Genomic DNA, 20,502 nt, shown 5'->3' with positions numbered 1-20,502 from the left:
AATCAATTGTGACACACTCCTGTCTGTGGCACAACATGAACTGTAGCCCCACCAAACACATGTTTGCATGCACACAAATGTGAGGGAAGTCAGGAATCATCCCATGAAGACAGGTAGACCATGCATGAAACAGCAGTAGAATGATTTGGCAAAATTAAACTAATACATGCTAACATGTAGGCACAAGGAATGATGGTAATAGTGATGTCATAAAAGCCATGTCAATGGACATTCACCACTTACCAAGGGTAGGTTTTGCTCTGGCACTGCACCCAAAGAGCAATGTATGCTCTGTCACATGTATGATGGTCACCTTCACATGACAGACAGTAGTGAGGTACCATTACTTGTGACACACTGAAGACAAGTGGCCTATTGGAGACAGATGCCAATATACTCACTTGAGTAGACACATGGTTGGGAACAGTGATCTAGCATTTCATGTTGTTTGGGCTTTCACACTGAACAGCAGTGGACTGTTGCATACAAATTTCACCGACAACAGCAAACAACATGACCTGATTGATCACTATACTCAGCCATGTTTTGGTGCTGGAGAGTAAATTGGTTGTGGACTATACTCTGTTGTGTCCTAGGGCACTGGGCTAACAGGCAAGGCATATCAGTATGCACCAACTGTCATACCTACAGAAATAGTTACTCATCTTTTGTGTCACATATGGCAGGGGTAGATGGCAAAGCCTAACATATCAACTTGGCAATGTAACAGGCAGGAATATGCCCTTGACTTACCCCCTTGTAGCTGCTGTGCTCTCTTCAAATGCTCATGAAGCTCCGGGTAGGCCACTGCCAGAATGCATACAATTAGGGCGGTCAGGCTCTGACTTGTGCCCTACCCACATTGGGAGGACAGCCCCAGCTGGGCCTCAGCGATCCTCTGGGCCCAGCGTCTCAGGTCCCCCCACCTCTTGCAACAGTGGTTGCTCAGCCTGTTATGGAACCCTAGGTCTGCACATTCCGGGGGATGGCTCTCTAAATCCACTTCTTCTGATGGTCATTGAGCTGTATGGAAGCAAGAGGCAAATCAAAAGGTTACAAATTCAAGTTTTTGCCAAAACGGTTGCGCTACAAATACGTCAGAAACATCAAGCACTACATTTTTAACTTGCCAACACACTACAAGTGTAAAACACACATGTTGATGTGTTCAGGAACATGAATACATACTTTTGGATTCATCTGCAGACTAACCACTACCCTACTCATAGCGTACAATGACTAAACAAGCGTACTGATTTCAGGTAGCCCAGGCTCAAGCAATGTGCTGTGATGTGAGCTGCAACAACACACACCATACCATTGTGGCCTTCTGAAGGGTAAACCTCATGGGCCTGACTGGACAGACACATTTATACTCTGCAACATTGACTCACTGTATATAGTCCCTACAGGCAACTCCCATAGCACAGACTGCAGCCTAAAATTTGAGTGACAATGAAAGGGCTGCCATGGTGGGCATGGAACGTCTCTTCCCTGTGCATGTCTCAACATGTGGCCTACCCAATGTAGACTCATGCCACTTCAGGGTGGGTTTGTGTGGGGCTGACCATATGTGTTTAACCTAAAGAAATATCATCTAACATACAAAGGTATGTTTGGTCTAATCTTTTGCATGTAACCAAGCTGCTGAGTCACATGTCATGGCATCCCTGGAATCTACAAACTATATGCACTGTGGGTTTGTCACTTGTTCAATACACCTGTACTGGACAAATGTGACTAATGTAAAGGTGACAACAGAGCTGGGGAGTAAGGGGCCTGTTATAAGTCAATGGCACACATCGATAACAATGCAAAATGCACATTTGTACTATTTCAGGGATTTACCTCAGTACCCATTCCTCATCTAGTCAATGCACTAAGACATTCAGGTCAAGTCTTGCCACTAGAGACACATATTGGCCACATGCCAGGATCTTCAGGTCTACAGGGAGTGGGCACAGTGCTGCAGTTCAATTGCCACAGTAACTCTACACCAGCCTGGTTTAGGTCCCATACTGGGAGATACATTTGATAGGTCCTCATCTCTGCAGGCTGAGCATACGGAACCTACATGACACTCACATTTCCATCACTTCCATTCATGACAGTATTACATGTGGCCATCATCAATGTGGCTTGTGTGGCACTCTTAAGGGCACGGTGAGTCATGATATGCCTCTCATACAATAGTTTGGCAAGACCAGATGTGGTCTGAATGATCTGTGGCACAATGCACATTGCTTACAAGATCCTCGAATAACTCAAACAAAATTTATACACAGCTCATTCACAGACATGTTGTTTGACATTTACAACCATCATATCCATTGATGTGTCATTGTACAGCTGTAAAGTTTCCTTTCCTAGATATATGAATGCAACACAAGGATTATCTATGCCTCAATACAAATCACACAACACAATGTGAATGTGCAGTACATTTTGGCCCTCATTACAACCTTGGCAGTAAATGGCGCCTACAACCGTGCTGACGGGCGCCAACATACTGTGAACGCGGCGGTAAACCGCCAGAGTTATTATGACCCACACAGAGAATACCACCACAATACAGACACCCACACAAGTCCGCCACACCAAAGGTCAGTGATAAACTGGCAATAGCAAAACCCACACCGTCATGCAAACAGGAACACGCCCACAGTATCACGACCCACGAATCAACGCAGCAACCCATTGTGGTAACCCATTGGCGGTACACACCGCCGGGCTCAAAATGCACACAGACTTACAAAACCACAACACATTGGACAAATCGAAATACACACACCTGACACACATACACACACAACACCCTCACACTCATACCACTATAAAACACACACCCACATTACCTACAATCATTTCAATTAAAAAATTAGAACAAGCAGAGAGAGAAAAGCAGAGAGCACACCTTCACTCAGAGGCACAGAACACCATCACTCATACACCATCCACGCAGATCACATAATACATCACAACACATCACCCCACACATCACCTCACACATATCACTCACACCACATCATGGTACCTCAAAGACACCCCAGGTTTTCTGAGGAGGAGCTAAGGGTCATGGTGGAGGAAATCATCTGGGTAGAGCCACAGCTATTCGGATCACAGGTGCAGCAGACCTCCATTGCAAGGAAGATGGAGCTATGGCGGAGAATCGTCGACAGGGTCAATGCCGTGGGACAGCATCCAAGAACCAGGGATGACATCAGGAAGAGGTGGAACGACCTACGGGAGAAGGTGCATTCCGTGGTATCAAGACACCAGATTGCTGTACAGAGGACTGGCAGTGGACCCCTACCTCCTCCCCCACAACTAACAACATGGGAGGAGCAAGTCTTGGCAATCATGCATCCTGAGGGCCTTGCAGGAGTAGCAGGAGGACTGGACTCTGATAAGTCAAAACTTTACTACTGTATTCCCCCACCCTACCTGCATGCCGTCACTAACTCCTATCCCTACCCTCACCCCCATCACTCCACCACCGCACATATACCCCACTATCACAACCCACACATCCCAATACCAAGCCCTGGATGCTCCAGCAATGCATGGACCCCCATCACAGACCTGCATGGACACCCATCATCACAGCATGCACACTTGAGAGACTCACACACCCCACACAATCAGCAATCACACAAGGCCAAGGCGTCAGGGAAAACACAATTCTATAGGGTAAGACACCCATTTCACAAGATGGCACACGCAGATACAATAACAATGCATTTGCATCCCAACAGGACCCCTACCCAACGTCACCGGACAGGAGGTGCCAGCTACATCCAGCCCCCCACAGAAGAGGCCCACAGTGATGACAGCAGCTCTGCACACATGGATCAGGATGACCAGCCTGGCCCATCTGGGACCTCTGGACAGTCGGTTCCCCTGCCACAGTCCCAACCCACCACAGACCCTTCCCCCTCAGGAAACACCAGCACAGCACCCATCCAACTGGCCCATGCCACTGTCCCCAGGACACGTCAATCAGCAGTTTGTCCACGACTAGAGGGACCCCAGGCAACCCCACTAAACCCGGACGATCAGGGACCTGGGGTCAGTGGGTACACGGTTCAGGGGACAGAGGCACAGGACAACAGGGAAGCTGGGAGGCCTGCTGTGCGACAGGGGGAGGACAGGCCCAGAGAACCGACCCTCCAGGAGGCACTCTCCAAAATCATGGGAGCATGCCACCATTCCCAGGAGACCATGGGCACGGTACTGGCCAAGTTTCAGGAGACCAGCAGCTGCAGGAGGGACAGTTCATGGGGATCAGGGATGACCTCACCAAAATCTACACCATTATGGTCACCATAGCAGGGGTGCTGGCTGATATAAGACCATGAGGGAGTCAGTGGCTCAACAAAGGGCCCCTGACACCAGCCAAACCGAGGAACAGCCTTCCACCTCCGCTGGCGCTAGTGGACAGGAGACACCACCACAGGACCAACAGGCCACCAGCATCCCACCCCCTGCAGAAGGAGAACCACCCCACAAATGGTCCCTGCGATGCAGGCAGAAGACAGATAACATTGGCAAGACCCCCGGCAGAGAATAGGACCCTCCTGATTGTCACCCTTCTATCCCACTCTGTTTCCCTGTCCACCTTGAACTGACATTGCTCCACTTCCTATGCCCCCTTGGAAAATGCACATGTGACACCAAGAGACTGGACTCTACCATGGACCTTCCTCCACCATAACCCCAGCCCCTTGCACATACTCCTATACTCGTTAGCACCTAAATAAGCACCCTTTAGTCAAATACCAACCTTGAGTTAGTCTTATGATTCACAAATGGATTACTACAACATTAGCAAAGCATTGCAAGGTATATGTTCATTTACTCATACCAATGTATGGCAGTTGTTGGGCAGCAGTACACATAGCAGACGGCAGAATGGGGTGCACAGAATTTATAAAGCCCGCTACTCACCCGTTAGGGTCTCAAGGCGCGGGGGGACTATTAGTTTGAAAAGCCATGTCTTGAGGCATTTTCTGAAGGCCAGGAGGTCTTGGGTCTGGTGTATTTGGAGCAGCAGGGAGTTCCAGGTCTTGGCAGCGAGGTAAGAGAAGGATCTTCCTCCGGTAGTGGTGCGGTGAATGCGGGGGACGGAGGCAAGTGCGAGGCTGGTGGAGCGGAGCTGGCGGGTGGGGGTGTGGAATGTGAGTCTATCGTTGAGGTAGGCCCGACCTGTGTTGTGGAGGGCTTCGTGTGCGTGGGTGCGTAGTTTGAAGGTGATCCTCTTCAATACGGGTAGCCAGTGTAGCTCTCTGAGATGGGCTGAGATGTGGTTGCGGCGTGGGACGTCAAGGATGAGTCAGGCGGAGGCGTTCTGGATACGCTGCATTTTCTTTTGTAGTTTGGCCGTGGTTCTTGCATAGAGTGCATTGCTGAAGTCCAGTCAGCTGCTGACTAGAGCGTGGGTGACTGTTTTTCTGGTTTCAACAGGAATCCACTTGAATATCTTGCGGAGCATGCAGAGGGTGTTATAGCAGGAAGAGGAGACTGCGTTGACCTGTTGAGACATGCTGAGTGCTCAGTCAAAGATGATTCCAAGGTTCCGTACTTGGGTGGTGGGTGTGGGGGCGGCTCCGAAGGAGGTAGGCCACCAGGAGTCGTTCCAGGCGGAGGGGTTGCTGGCGAAGATAAGGACCTCTGTTTTGTCTGTGTTTAGCTTGAGGCGGCTTGATTCCATCCAGTCGGCGATAGCGGGAAGTCCCTTGTGGAGGTTGTTTCTTGCTGTTGTGGGGTCTTTCGTGAGGGAGATGATCAGCTGGGTGTCGTCCGCGTAGGATACTATGTGGATGTTGTGGGATCGAGCAATGTTGGCGAGGGGAGCCACGTGAACATTGAAAAGTGTTGGGCTGAGGGAGGATCCTTGAGGGACGCCACAGACAATTTTGGAGGATTCAGACAGGTAGGGCGGAAGGCGGACTCTCTGTGTTCTGTCGGAGAGGAAAGAGGAGATCCAGTCCATCACCAGGCTCATCCTCCAGCAGAAAAGGCAACTGGTGTCTCAATGCCAGTTTGTGCAACATACAGCATGCCACGATGATCTGGCACACCTTTTTGGGTGAGTAGTACAGGGAGCCACCTGTAAGATAGAGGCACCGGAATATGGCTTTCAGAAGGCCGAATGTCCTCTCAATAATCTGCCTAGTTAACCCATGTGTCTCATTGTAGCGTTCCTCTGCTCTTGTCCTGGGATTCCTCACTGGGGTCAGCAGCCATGAGAGGTTGGGATAATCAGAGTCACCTGCAAATATCGAGGGAAAATTGAGAGACACACACTAACCCTTAGGGACAACCCCATACCCAGACATCTACTCATACTGTTGCGTGGGCTCTCATTATCCTATATGAGACTACTGGATTTCTAGGTAGCAGGATTGTTCACGGTGTGGGGGACTGAGTCTGACCCACTTGGAAGGACCTCTGTCACCCTAAATCCAGTTTTGCTCCGGCTAACTAGCAGTGCCTCATCTCTACCAAGGGGGAGGGATGATTGGGAAGCCGAGCGCATGACATCTTTGGAACTTCTCAGGGAAGTCGTGGCCACTCAGATCCAAACCAGCTCTCTCATTTACAGTATGATCTCATATACAAATGACAAAGGCAGTTTAAGTTTTATATATTGTTTTAATAAAACGACTGCATTTTAGATATTAAGGCGTGAGCCGCAATAACCAGAACCATACAACACAGTAGGATTGAAATAGTCACGAGGAGAGTGAAACATAAGAATAACGCTATCATGGTGTTAACAATTTCTACTCTCTCTCAGCTAGTTCTATTTCGAGCACAGCACGTTAAGCTTCTAACTTGCCTTTCAGATTCCCTGGGAAGCCATCAACCCTCATACCTGAGCAAAGGCCGGGGATCTGGTTCAGCATCTGCAACGAGGCAGTCAGCGTCTAGTTGTGGTTCCCTGGTCGGAATCTCCCTCTTGCGTGTATTAGGACAAGGAAGTGTTTTTATAACTAACATGTCAGTGTGATCACAAAATGTCCCTACGCAAGAATGCCAAAGACTAAACTCCTAATACGTCTATCGGTGATGTACCAGACTGTATCCTTGACTGAAGCACAGAGTGAACAAGAATGTGTGATTGAGAACTCCAGTGCTGAAGTAGGCTAAACAGTGTGATATGAAAAATAAAAAACAAGACCGTAGAACTGGTTATTTGAAAAATAACAGTACGAAGCAGAATAAAAAGCATTTAGAGCAAAGTGCACAGAGGCTCTAAGCTGCGAGCAAAGGAATAAAATACATCCAGGGCAAAGTGCACAAAGGCCTAAAGCCAGAAGCTACGGCGCAAAGGATACGTAAAACTGACCACACTACACCCTCCCCCTGTCGGTAGCAAGTGGTCCTAATACTACAAAACAGTTCCCCAGATACAGAAAATACACCAAATATATTTGACAAGTCCAGAGGACAGCAAAGCAGAAAACTAAGTCAAATTGGGAAACATGTGACGTTAAAGCCAAATTTGATACAATGTCAATTTAAAAAAATCCAATTCTTAGACGGAAGCCACGGAAAGCAGGAGATCCTCCACTTCGACAGATGTCAACATCGGAAAATCCACACCAAAAACTATCATGGAGCAGGTGTGTTCCAAAGCCCCAGAACCATCCAGGGCGGCACCCCGTGCAGGGCCTATGAATGAGACAATACCATCTTCCTCCAGGAAGGGAATCTCATAAACTTCCTCACGAAACAAACACAACCGTAGTGCACAAGTCTGGGAATGAGCCCTAATTGGGAACATCAACAGATTAGTATCGACCACTGGGGGGCGCTGCAGTGAGAGGCAGAGAGCCAGTGCATGTTCAAACGAGCACCAAAGGCACCGAAACACGGGTTGCACACAATCCAAAACCGGTCGGAATGACAGAGACCAGTCACACTCCAACTGTCCAAGGAGTGTTGATCCAAAATGCTGCATCATGCGGTCACGACACAGCCGCGCTGACGGGAGCGCCAATACAGGATCTCATTGCGGTGGGACAGCCATTGCGGAAGAACAACAGCAATGGCAAAACACCAGCCAACAAAGCCAAAGTAATCTGAAAACCCCCAAAAAGGCTTCCGAAAATAGAATGAATAGCCGAAGGTATCAAACCGAATATGGAGGAGAAGGTATGAGCAAAACCAACACCAACAGCTTTGAAAAAATGTGCAATTCCAGCAGTGCTGGACGCATTAAATACACGTCCCACGAGTTCACCAAAGTGACTCGGAAAGTTAGTATTTAAAAGGGACTGTATTTCCGCTGATGACCTCGCCACCTGAAGTGCGTAGGTCTCGCTAGCAGATGTAAGGGCCACATGTTTCTGAAACAATAGAGCTTTCAGTCGACTCAACTTGTCGAAATTCACCTTGGAAGTAGCAATATGAGGCCAGATGTCCGCTACCTCCCTAATTTGAGTGGGGGGAAACAACACATTCCCGCAGCACGTAACGGCCTTGGTGACAACGACCACGTAAACTATTCCGGCACGCATGCCACAACAGGGTTCACTGTCAAGAAGGACGTAGTTGCCGTTTGAAAGCACCTGGAAAGTGTTTTTAATTACCGGGACTGGAAGTCCCTTAAGTTAACAAGCTAAGTTAGCAATCGAGGCATTACACGCCCCGTGCAAAGACAGCTGTTTACAAACCATCGAATGGCTGACAGAAGTTTCGCATTCGCTACTGCTAAGAAAAACCTCCCTCATGCCATTAAGACATCTGTATAGAAAGGAAAGCTCCCACACCTCATGTACCCACCGGAATGTGCTTTAAACAAGAAGTAAATTGCAGAGTGGAGATAGGCAAATTAATAACCCCGTGAATCAACCACTCAGCCGACAGAATCTCAGCCACAATAAAAGGCAATTTCTCCAACTTTTTAATATTTAACATAACATACGTCGCTTCCTTCTTAGCCATCAGTTGTTGTTGACGTGTCAAATTAAAAGAAATAAATATCTCCCTGGCACGAATGTGCTGCCACGGAACGCGACCTGCCTTCAAGGTCTGCAGAGTCCAACCCAACTGCATGATGGACCGTGTTTGACTCTGCCCATGATATAAAGAAGAAATATCAGATTTAATAATGTCTATAGCAGAGGAAACAATGTTGTCAATTGTATATACACGGTCTGAAAGGGTATGCATCCCATTATCCACAACAGACAAAGCCTGTATCAAATTTTCCTGATCAATTTGCCTCAACCGGGCCACTTCCTCTGGTTGTGAAAGTTTCCAAATCTCATTATATACCTCATACAAAAAACAATTCTTCCGTGGTACTCTTGGTCCTGACAAAAAATCTTGTAAGTCAGTATCATTAGACAGTAACGTGAGATGTGTCTTAACTGCATCCAGCGTGGATGACTTCAACCATTGTTGACAAAGTTTCCCCACGCTGTATGTAGTAATAATATCAGCATGTTCTGGTGATATGTAGCAAGGGTCTGCCCTACTAGTCCTGAACCCCCCGAAGAGGTGACAAAACGCTGATGACACCCATTAGTGTCTATGGGCCACAATAACCACCCGCCCGGACGTATCAATGAAGTGTTAAGCGTACCATTCTGGACCCAGTCCGTAAGCTCTCTAAACGTGGCATTAATATATTGCTGCCAATTTTTCAATTTGGAAGGGACAGGTATGCTAGGCAAACTCAAGTCTCTAATTGTTGCTAAGCCCAAACAGCTAGTCTGTTGTACAGTGTTATTCAGGAAAATCATTTGGACAGGAATAATACATGCCCTAAACAATGTGTCCCTACCCCGCATTTGTCAATTTTTCGTTCCCCAGACACTTTTCAAATCAACAGTTTTGGACCAGTATTCATACCCCTCAACTGAAAGTTTGGATACAAACAAATTTGAATATAGTAATTTAGTATCAGTCAATAACATTTGCTTATTAGTATGGGGAGTAACCTTATAATAGTAAGACTTAGCACCCTGTTGATTATGCCCAGAAAAATATGCAAATTTATCAGAATAAGTTTAAGAACTCCCCTGTGGAGGAGTCGGGCAATGTTCCCATTGCATATATTCAAATATCGATTTAGGGCTACTAGCTTTATGAATAAAGTGGTGTCCATAATAATTGTATCAAAACATGTCACCATAATTATCTCTAAACAGGTAAGCATCTTCATTTTCATAAACAGTATAATTTTGCAATTAAGTCAACATAGAATCCACTGTCTTTACGTCCCAATCATCAGAAACAATGCCTGGTATTACAATATAATTCATTGACAATTTGAGAACATACGGTATTTGAATTATTTCAGTGGGACCATATATATCAAACATCACTCTATCCCACACAATCCCATCTGGAATCGGCACAGCTGAAATGTTCACAAAGGACAAGTCTCTTCGAACCATATGTGACGAAAAATGTGATTTCTACACCGTCTCCACGTGCTCAATGTCAGATCGTTCAGGAAGAAAATGACCATGTATTACCAGAGAAAAGGTAACTACAAACCCCAGCCATAGGAAAAGAGTCATCACAGTCATAAAAAGCCACAGATAGTTCCAAGGAACAACAAAATATGTGTGTTTGAGCCAACACAGCAGCTTATGTGGACCCAGGGCTGGTGTTGAAAAGGACGAGGAGTCCGACACGGTATCATCAGTGGTGTTGAAGCAGCCGGAGGCAGTTCTCGCAAAAGGTGCAACCGTAAACAAAGAAGTAGATGGTGGCTCTCGCCTTGGCAAGCTATAAACCACATGTTCAGCAATATCAGTAGAACGTACAGCAACTTGATCAAAATATTCCAAATTATTCATCGTCTGTGGAACAATCGCAAGATCACCTTCCACCCTCCCCAAGCTCGGAGAGGAAATAGCGTTGGTGCAAATCACCTGCAGTGGAACTTCTTCCCCAGTAGTGAGAGGGATTCCGGAACTACTGGGCGTCCCTCTTGGTCTGCTGTGCAGAATCGGCCACATGTTGTAACTTGACATTATAAATGGAAACAAAGCGATTCCCTTTGGCCCCTTGCAACGGTGGCAAAATTACAGTTCTTTGTGCCCTGAATACCTAGCACAGGGACAGGCACCCGATAGGAAGGACCAAATTATTTTTTCACTGCGACCTTTTCACGCACAAGATCCCCAATCCTGGGAATCCAACCAGTAGACGTTACTGGTTCATCCTTAATTCCTGTGGAGGCAGTACTGGCAGAAGAGTTATCTTCACAGAATTGTTGTAAATCCTGCAAAACAGTGACACGATCATTTATGTCAAAGGGCGTATCTGCCGTCTCCACACCAGGACCATCTAGATCAGGAACATACATCTGTGTTCCAAACAGGCACTCATATGAAGTACGACCCCCCAGGGACCTTATAGGCAAGTTATTAAGGGCTCTCTGTACTCCATACAGGTGGGCTAGCCAACTACGACCCGTACCTATAACTCTGGCCGTTAAGGATTGCTTTAAATCGCGATTTAAACACTCCACGACAGAATTTCCCTCTGTATGAAATGGAGACGAGAACTGGAGCTGGACCCCCAATGAAGCCATGGTATCCCTGAATGCTTTAGAGGCAAAAGCAGGGCCCTGGTCCGAATGAAAAGCCGCAACTGCATATGTATCGACAAAGATGCGCAAATCTTTAATAACAGTTCGAGCGTCAGCCGAGCGCTGTTGCCAGACCCACACAAATCTGGAGCACGAATCTACAGCAACCAATGTATATTTGTATGCACTATCTGGTGTCATCGGACCACAATGATCCAAGTACACAAACTGTAAAGGTTTATTTGATATCAGAAGGGGCGTCTGCTGAGGGCGTCTAGCCGTGGAAACTTTAATTTGTTGGCAGACATCTCAACAAAGGACATACTGCTTCGTCTCCTTATAGAGACCAGGCCTCCAATAACGAGCCTGTAACAGTGAAATGGTGGCAGCCATGCCGGCATGTGCAGATGCCGCCCCCTCATGTGCCGCAGTAATCAATCGAGGTCGCTCAATTTTATTGGGCATTTCACGTACACCAACGCCTGGGATTTTAACTACAGCGTTTAGCATACTACCCATGCAGTAACTATATTTAGAAGAGAATCCTTTAAGAAATGGCGTGCCATCAGCCGTAGCCTTTATGGCAGCCAAAATCTCTGTGTCTGGTTTGGAACTCGAACGAGTTACTGAGGCCACAGTGGCCACTGCCACTGCCAATTTTGCGGCTTCATCAGCCAAAGTATTCCCAGCAACGTGTATTACAACGTGCTGGTGTCCAAGTGTATGCACAACATGGACTTTAGGAAGCGTTCCCTTCAGATCCACAACCTTCCCCCACAGCAATTTGTGTTTAATGGTGTTACCTTTTGAATCTCTGAACCCATTCAACCTCCAGTAGTGTAAATATTCATTGAAAGACTGAACACAGTAATAGGAATCACAAACCAGCAATGTAAATATTGCCAGATCCGCATGTTCCAAGGCTAACAATAGAGCTTTCAGCTCAGCCAACTGTGCCGTACAATCTCCCAAGGTCTGTGTATAAGTATGTTGGGGGCAGAACACTTCCCCCTCCATATAGCCGCTCACCACCGCACATGCAGCAGAATACTGTTGTTTAGTCCCAACCGCTGGTTGCGCAGAGCCATCGGTATACATGACCACCTGATATTGGTCAATAGGCAATGTGCCAGCAGGAACTGGGTACTCCATTTCATATTGAAGAAATTCTTGAGTCTGCAGTTAAGGGTCAAATATGTAATCTACATCAGTGGCTGTCAAAGACGTTGCCGATTGTATCCATCGTGGGTGTAAAGATTTCGAATTAGGAACACTCGCTTTAGTAACAGCCTCTAGGGCCGGAATCGGGGAAAGTACAATGATGCGTTGGCCTTGGGCAAGAGGTCGTTCTTTAATCACAGCCATCTGTACAGCAGTGAGAATTTTCTCAGTCTGTGCAAAACGTTGTTCTGCAGCCGAATACAAGTGGGACTTGTATGCTATCGGGACTGTCTCACCCTCATTAAAGGTGACATATGTTAACCCAACGGCCCCAGGTATAACCCTGACGACCAGATGCATTTTATTGTCCTGAGTGTGTAAATGCTTTACTGCTAAGAGATCAGGTTGCAAATCTCGAAGAATATGTGTATGCTCATTTGACCAAAATCTACTCGAAAAATTTGGGCGAATCAACTCGTATAATGGTTTTATACGTGTAGCGTAATCAGGAATGTAAGTTCTGCCAAAAAATTAGAAACCACAATAACGACTGGAGTTTCCGAATCATATTAGGAGGTTGCAACTGAGCACATTTTTCCAAAAAGTGTGGCGCTAAGCTCTTGCCCTCATTCGACAACTCATATCCCAGGAAAATGACGCTGAGGAAGGCAATCTTTGATTTTTTAAAATTAAATTTGTAGCCAACTTCAGCAAATCCCACAACAATGCGCGCTACACGCCTTAAATGTTGCAGTAACTCATCGTCTGTGAGATATATATCATCAACATATGATAAAGCTTCAGGGTCCAACTCGTGCAGAATTTCAGTTACACGAGCCGAAAATAGTCCTGGGCTATTCTTATACCCCTGAGGCAGACAACAAAACTTTTTTGTAAGCCAAACACACTAAAGCTCGTATAGTCCCTACTTTCGGGCGCTATATTTTGGCAGAAGAATCCATTCGAGATATCTAATGTTGTTTTGTATTTCTTACGCAAAATATTATTCATGAGCGCTGCGTTGTGTGAATTTTGTATGGCATATGTGCGTGTATGTCCATTTAAATATCTGTAATCCACCACTATCCTATAAGAATGGTCCGGTTTAGCTACTGGAAATAAGGGATTATTCATCGGCGAGACACAGGGTTCAATTACTCCCTGGTACTCCAATTGTGTAAGTATTTTCCTTCCCGATGCCCTTGCTTCACATTTTATAGGATATTGTGGTTGCGGCTGAGGTTCGCCCTTTATCGGAATTACATGATAAGGCGAATCCCTATCCCACCCCACATTATTTCTATATAAGGCGGGAGCCTGTGCCAGAGCCCATGTTTTACTATAGGACTCTGCTAGTTCTCCCGGAACAAGTGGTGAGAACGAAGGTGTAATAACCTCCTCCCCAACTGGACAGTCACAAACAAAGTCAGGGGGCCAATCCTGTTCGGCCAGCAGAATGTCATACAATTTGACTACACAGTCCCAAAAGATGGCGTTTATAGTGCGCTCAATGTCCCCTTCTAATTGTAAAGTTACTGTATAAACTCTATCGGGATCAGAGACACGCATATCTGCTGTTTCGACTTGTATGAAGTCATCAGTTGCTTTCACCTCCAGATGCTCTAGAAGATTCCGGCGAACTATTGTGACCTCTGCCGCGCTGTCTAACAGTGCTAACGCCCATGTCTTGTTCTTCAAGAGAACTCTCTTCTTGAGTGGCATGTCTAACTGAGACTACCGTCACCTTCTTCTTTTTAAATTGCTGCTTTTGTTGGATCGGTTTCTCTTCTTTCTTTACAGAAACCTCAGTTGAGTGTTGTGATTCCTGTCTCGGTTTCACGTACTCTGTTCTCCGCTCTGACCGCCCACCTCTCTCATTTCTCTTTTCCGATGAGGTCTGAAAGGAACGAGATTGGCGTGTATCAGTATATTGATATCTATCAGGCGTCTTCAAATTATCCCTATTCCTGAGATTATACCTATTCTGCGGGGTCTCCGGTTGCGGAGATTGTCCCCTATCTTTGTTAGGTGTCTGTTGTTTTTTCTCTCAGCACTTTTTAGTACCCTCAGGTTGCTGTATTTTAGTAGTATCTTTACTATTCTTACCCTGTAACTGTGGTTTTTGCGGTCTAGACCCTAGGCTATCACGACTGATACTCGAATATGTTTCTGCTATTATTCTCGGCAGCTCCCGCTCTTGATTAATTTGCGGGACGTCTCGAAGACGCATACGCACTGCTAGCGCTACTGCCTCTCCTTTGAGATTACTCAAAATAATAGAAGAAACTGTGGCAAAATTGCCCATCAGCTGCATCCCTAAATCTAAGGCTGGGGCTGCCCCATATTCATCTTGAATTTGTTTTAGCACTTCCGGTAGATTAGCCAATGTTGGTGTACCGTGTGCTGTAGTGTAGAGCGCGGCAAACACTGTGCCCCAAGTATTACAATGATCCACAGTAGGAACCATTCCATACGGCAAACACATCGTCAATATTCTATGTTTATCCTGAGGTCCCGATGGGGAAACACTGCTTCCAGCGTATTCATTTTTTGCGCCAGCCAAAATGGAGTTTCCTCACGTTTAGCCGGTACTTTACCCATAACTGAGTGTATAGTGGCCAGATTGATACCCGGAACCACTGCATGTGGGTGCGCTGGAGCAGCAGGCGCTTCATTAGTATTTAAAGTCTGCATCACAAATTGAACCAGTCTTCTGTATGTAGTAGCTAAGTCTATATATAAACGAAGAACTTCAGCCACTGCCAAGTTAGCAACCGCAGGATATGGTGTGTATGTAGCCAATAAAGGCCAGGTAGGACCATCATTACTCTGTGGACCTAACTTAACTTGTGCTACTGTGTGTGGGAGGGCGCCATCAAGCCAATTATGGTGTTCTTGATAAGATAAAGGTATCTCTAAGTATGCATATGCCCTGTATTGTCCAGGGACATTCGCAATAGTGTAATCATGAAAAGTGTTTGTACCCCCATCAACTGCTGGAAATACGACCCAAGAATAAAAAAGCTCTGTTCTATAAGCTGCATGGGCGTCCACCACAAACGTGACCGGACCCCCCTGGTTCGTGAGACCATGTGTTATCAGATGTCCCGTGAGCGGTTGGCGCATATTAAGCACTATATTCACTACTTGAGGATTCGCCATTATAAAAATAGCACTAGGGAAGAGAAGGCACACCAATATCGGGGTTTTCCTTTCAAAGTTCAAGCTTGAACAACCGACCACTAAGTAATAGGATGTACCTATCTCGTGGTGGCGGAAATCCTCAGTGCCACGGACGTCTCCGTTAACGGAACCGAGGAGTCAATATATATATGAGACTGAGAGAGTCAGCCGGACCCGAAAATTAGAGCCAGACCAATCGTTGGCCGCACCATGTCGCGTGGGCTCTCATTATCCTAAATGAGACTACTGGATTTCTAGGTAGCAGGATCGTTCACGGTGTGGGGGACTGACTCTGACCCACTTGGAAGGACCTCTGTCACCCTAAATCCGGTTTTGCTCCGGCTAACTAGCAGTGCCTCATCTCTCCCAAGGGGGAGGGATGATTGGGCAGCCGAGTGCATCACATCTTTGGAACTTCTCAGGGAAGTCGTGGTCACTCAGATCAAAACCAGCTCTCTCATTTACAGTATGATCTCATACACAAATGACAAAGGCAGTTTAAGTTTTATATATTGTTTTTATAAAACAACTGCATTTTAGATATTAAGGCGTGAGCCGCAATAACCAGAACCATGCAACACAGTAGGATTTAAATAGTCACGAGGAGAGTGAAACAGAAGAATAACGCTATCATGGTGTTAACAATTTCTACTCTCTCTCAGCTAGTTCTATTTCAAGCACAGCATGTTAAGCTTCTAACTTGCCTTTCAGATTCCCTGGGAAGCCATCAACCCTCATACCTGAGCAAAGGCCTGTGATCTGGTTCAGCATCTGCAATGAGGCAGTCAGCGTCTAGTTGTGGTTCCCTGGTCGGAATCTCCCTCTTGTGTGTATTAGGACAAGGAAGTGTTTTTATAACTAACATGTCAGTGTGATCACAAAATGTCCATACGCAAGAATGCCAAAGACTAAACTCTTACCACGTCTATCGGCAATATACCAGACGGTATCCTTGACTGAAGCACAGAGTGAACAAGAATGTGTTATTGAGAACTCCAGTGCTGAAGTAGGCTAAACAGTGTGATATAAAAAATAAAACAAGACTGTAGAACCGTTTATTTGAAAAATAACAGTACGAAGCCGAATAAAAAGCATTTAGAGCAAAGTGCACAGAGGCTCTAAGCTGCGAGCAAAGGAATAAAATACATCCAGGGCAAAGTGCACAAAGGCCTAACGCCAGAAGCTACAGCGCAAAGGATACGTAAAACTGACCACACTACACCCTCTCCTTGTCGGTAGCAAGTGGTTCTAATAATACAAAAAAATGCCCCAGATACAGAAAATACACCAAATATATTCCGACAAGTCCAGAGGACAGCAAAGCAGAAAACTAAATCAAATTGGGAAGCATGTGACGTTAAAGCCAAATTTGATACAATGTCAATTTTAAAAAGTCCAATTCTTAGACGGAAGCCACGGAAAGGAGGAGATCCTCCACTTCGACAGATGTCAACATCGGAAAATCCACGCCAAAAACTATCATGGTGCAGGTGTGTTCCAAAGCCCTAGAACCATCCAGGGCGGCACCCCGTGCAGGGCCTATGAATGAGACAATACCATCTTCCTCCAGGAAGGGAACCTCATAAACTGCCTCACGAAGCAAATACAACCGTAGTGCACAAGTCTGGGAATGAGCCCTAATTGGGAACATCAACAGATTAGTATCGACCACTGGGGGGCACTGCAGTGAGAGACAGAGAGACAGTGCATGTTCAAATGAGCACCAAAGGCACCAAAACACGGGTGCACACAATCCAAAACCGGTCGGAATGACAGAGACCAGTCACACTCCAACTGTCCCAGGAGTGTTGCTCCAAAATGCTGCATCATCCAGTCACGACACAGCCGCGCTGACGGGAGCGCCAATACGGGATCTCGTTGCGGTGGGACAGCCATTGTAGAAGAACAACAGCAACAGCAAAACACCAGCCAACAGAGCCAAAGTAATCTGAAATCCCCCAAAAAGGCTTCCGAAAATAGAATGAATAGCCGAAGGTATCAAACCGAATATGGAGGAGAAGGTATGAGCAAAACCAACACCAACGGCTTTGAAAAAATGTGCAATTCCAGCAGTGCTGGACGCATTAAATATACGTCCCACGAGTTCACCAAAGTGACTCGGAAAGTTAGTATTTAAAAGGGACTGTATTTCCGCTGATGACCTCGCCACCTGAAGTGCGTAGCTCTCGCTAGCAGATGTAAGGGCCACATGTTTCTGAAACAATGGAGCTTTCAGTCGACTCAACTTGTCGAAATTCACCTTGGAAGTAGCAATATGAGGCCAGATGTCCGCTACCTCCCTAATTTGAGTGGGGGGAAACAACACATTCCCGCAGCATGTAACGGCCTTGGTGACAACGACCACATAAACTATTCCTGCACGCATGCCACAACAGGGTTCACTGTTAAGAAGGACGTAGCTGCCGTTTGAAAGCACCTGGAAAATGTTTTTATTTACCGGGACTGGAAGTCCCTTAAGATAACAAGCTAAGTTAGCAATCGAGGCATTACACGCCCCGTGCAAAGACAGCTGTTTAGAAACCATCGAATGGCTGACAGAAGTTTCGCATTCGCTACTGCTAAGAAAAACCTTCCTCATACCATTAAGACATCTGTATAGAAAGGAAAGCTCCCACACCTCATGTATGTAACTGTCTCCCAACCGTTCATATCTACCCACCGGAATGTGCTTTAAACAAGAGGTAAATTGCAGAGTGGAGATAGGCAAATTAATAACCCTGTGAATCAACCACTCAGCCGACGGAATCTCAGCCACAGTAAAAGGCAATTTCTCCAACTTTTCAATATTTAACATAACATACGTCGCTTCCTTCTTAGCCATCAGTTGTTGTTGACGTGTCAAATTAAAGGAAATAAATATCTCCCTGGCACGAATGTGCTGCCACGGAACGCGACCTGCCTTCAAGGTCTGTAGAGTCCAACCCAACTGCATGATGGACCTTGTTTGACTCTGCCCATGATATAAAGAAGACATATCAGATTTAATAATGTCTAAAGCAGAGGAAACAATGTTGTCAATTGTATATACATGGTCTGAAAGGGTATGCATCCCATTATCCACAACAGACAAAGCCTGTATCAAATTTTCCTGATCAATTTGCCGCTGCCTCTGGTTGAAAAAGTTTCCAAATCTCATTATATACCTCATACAAAAAACATTTCTTCCGTGGTACTCTTGGTCCTGACAAAAAATCTTGTAAGTCAGTATCATTAGACAGTAACGTGAGATGTGTCTTAACTGCATCCAGCGTGGATGACTTCAACCATTGTTGACAAAGTTTCCCCACGCTGTATGTAGTAATGATATCAGCATGTTCTGGTGATATGTAGCGAGGGTCTGCCCTACTAGTCCTGAACCCCCCGAAGAGGTGACAAAACGCTGATGACACCCATTAGTGTCTATGGGCCACAATAACCACCCGCCCGGACGTATCAATGAAGTGTTAAGCGTACCATTCTGGACCCAGTCCGTAAGCTCACTAAACGTGGCATTAATATATTGCTGCCAATTTTTCAATTTGGAAGGGACAGGTATGCTAGGCAAACTCAAGTCTATAATTGTTGCTAAGCCCGAACAGCTAGTCTGTTGTACAGTGTCATTCAGGAAAATCATTTGGACAGGAATAATACATTCCCTAAACAATGTGTCCCTACCCCGCATTTGCCAATTTTTCGTTCCCCAGACACTTTTCAAATCAACAGTTTTGGACCAGTATTCATACCCCTCAACTGAAAGTTTGGATACAAACAAATTTGAATATAGTAATTTAGTATCAGTCAATAACATTTGCTTATTAGTATGCGGAGTAACCTTATAATAGTAAGACTTAGCACCCTGTTGATTATGCCTAGAAAAATATGCAAATTTATCAGAATAAGTTTAAGAACTCCCCTGTGGAGGAGTCGGGCAATGTTCCCATTGCATATATTCAAATATCGATTTAGGGCTACTAGCTTTATGAATAAAGTGGTGTCCATAATAATTGTAGCAAAACATGTCACCATAATTATCTCTAAACAGGTAAGCATCTTCATTTTCATAAACAGTATAATATTGCAATTCCGTCAACATAGAATCCACTGTCTTTACGTCCCAATCATCAGAAACAATGCCTGGTATAACGATATAATTCATTGACAATTTGAGAACATACAGTATTTGAAATATTTCAGTGGGACCATATATATCAAACATCACTCTATCCCACACAATCCCATCTGGAATCGGCACAGCAGAAATGTTCACAAAGGACAAGTCTCTTCGAACCATATGTGACGAAAAATGTGATTTCAACACCGTCTCCACGTGCTCAATGTCAGATCGTTCAGGAAGAAAATGACCATGTATTACCAGAAAAAAGGTAACTACAAACCCCTGCCATAGGAAAAGAGTCATCACAGTCATAAAAAGCCACAAATAGTTCCAAGGAACAACAAAATATGTGTGTTTGAGCCAACACAGCAGCTTACGTGGACCCAGGGCTGGTGTTGAAAAGGACGAGGAGTCCGACACGGTATCATCAGTGGTGTCGAAGCAGCCGGAGGCAGTTCTTGCAAAAGGTGCAACCGTAAACAAAGAA

The sequence above is a fragment of the Pleurodeles waltl genome, chromosome 4_1 (genome assembly GCF_031143425.1).
Source record: "Pleurodeles waltl isolate 20211129_DDA chromosome 4_1, aPleWal1.hap1.20221129, whole genome shotgun sequence".
Lineage (NCBI taxonomy): Eukaryota > Metazoa > Chordata > Amphibia > Caudata > Salamandridae > Pleurodeles > Pleurodeles waltl.
Note: the sequence above shows the minus strand (reverse complement) of the source record.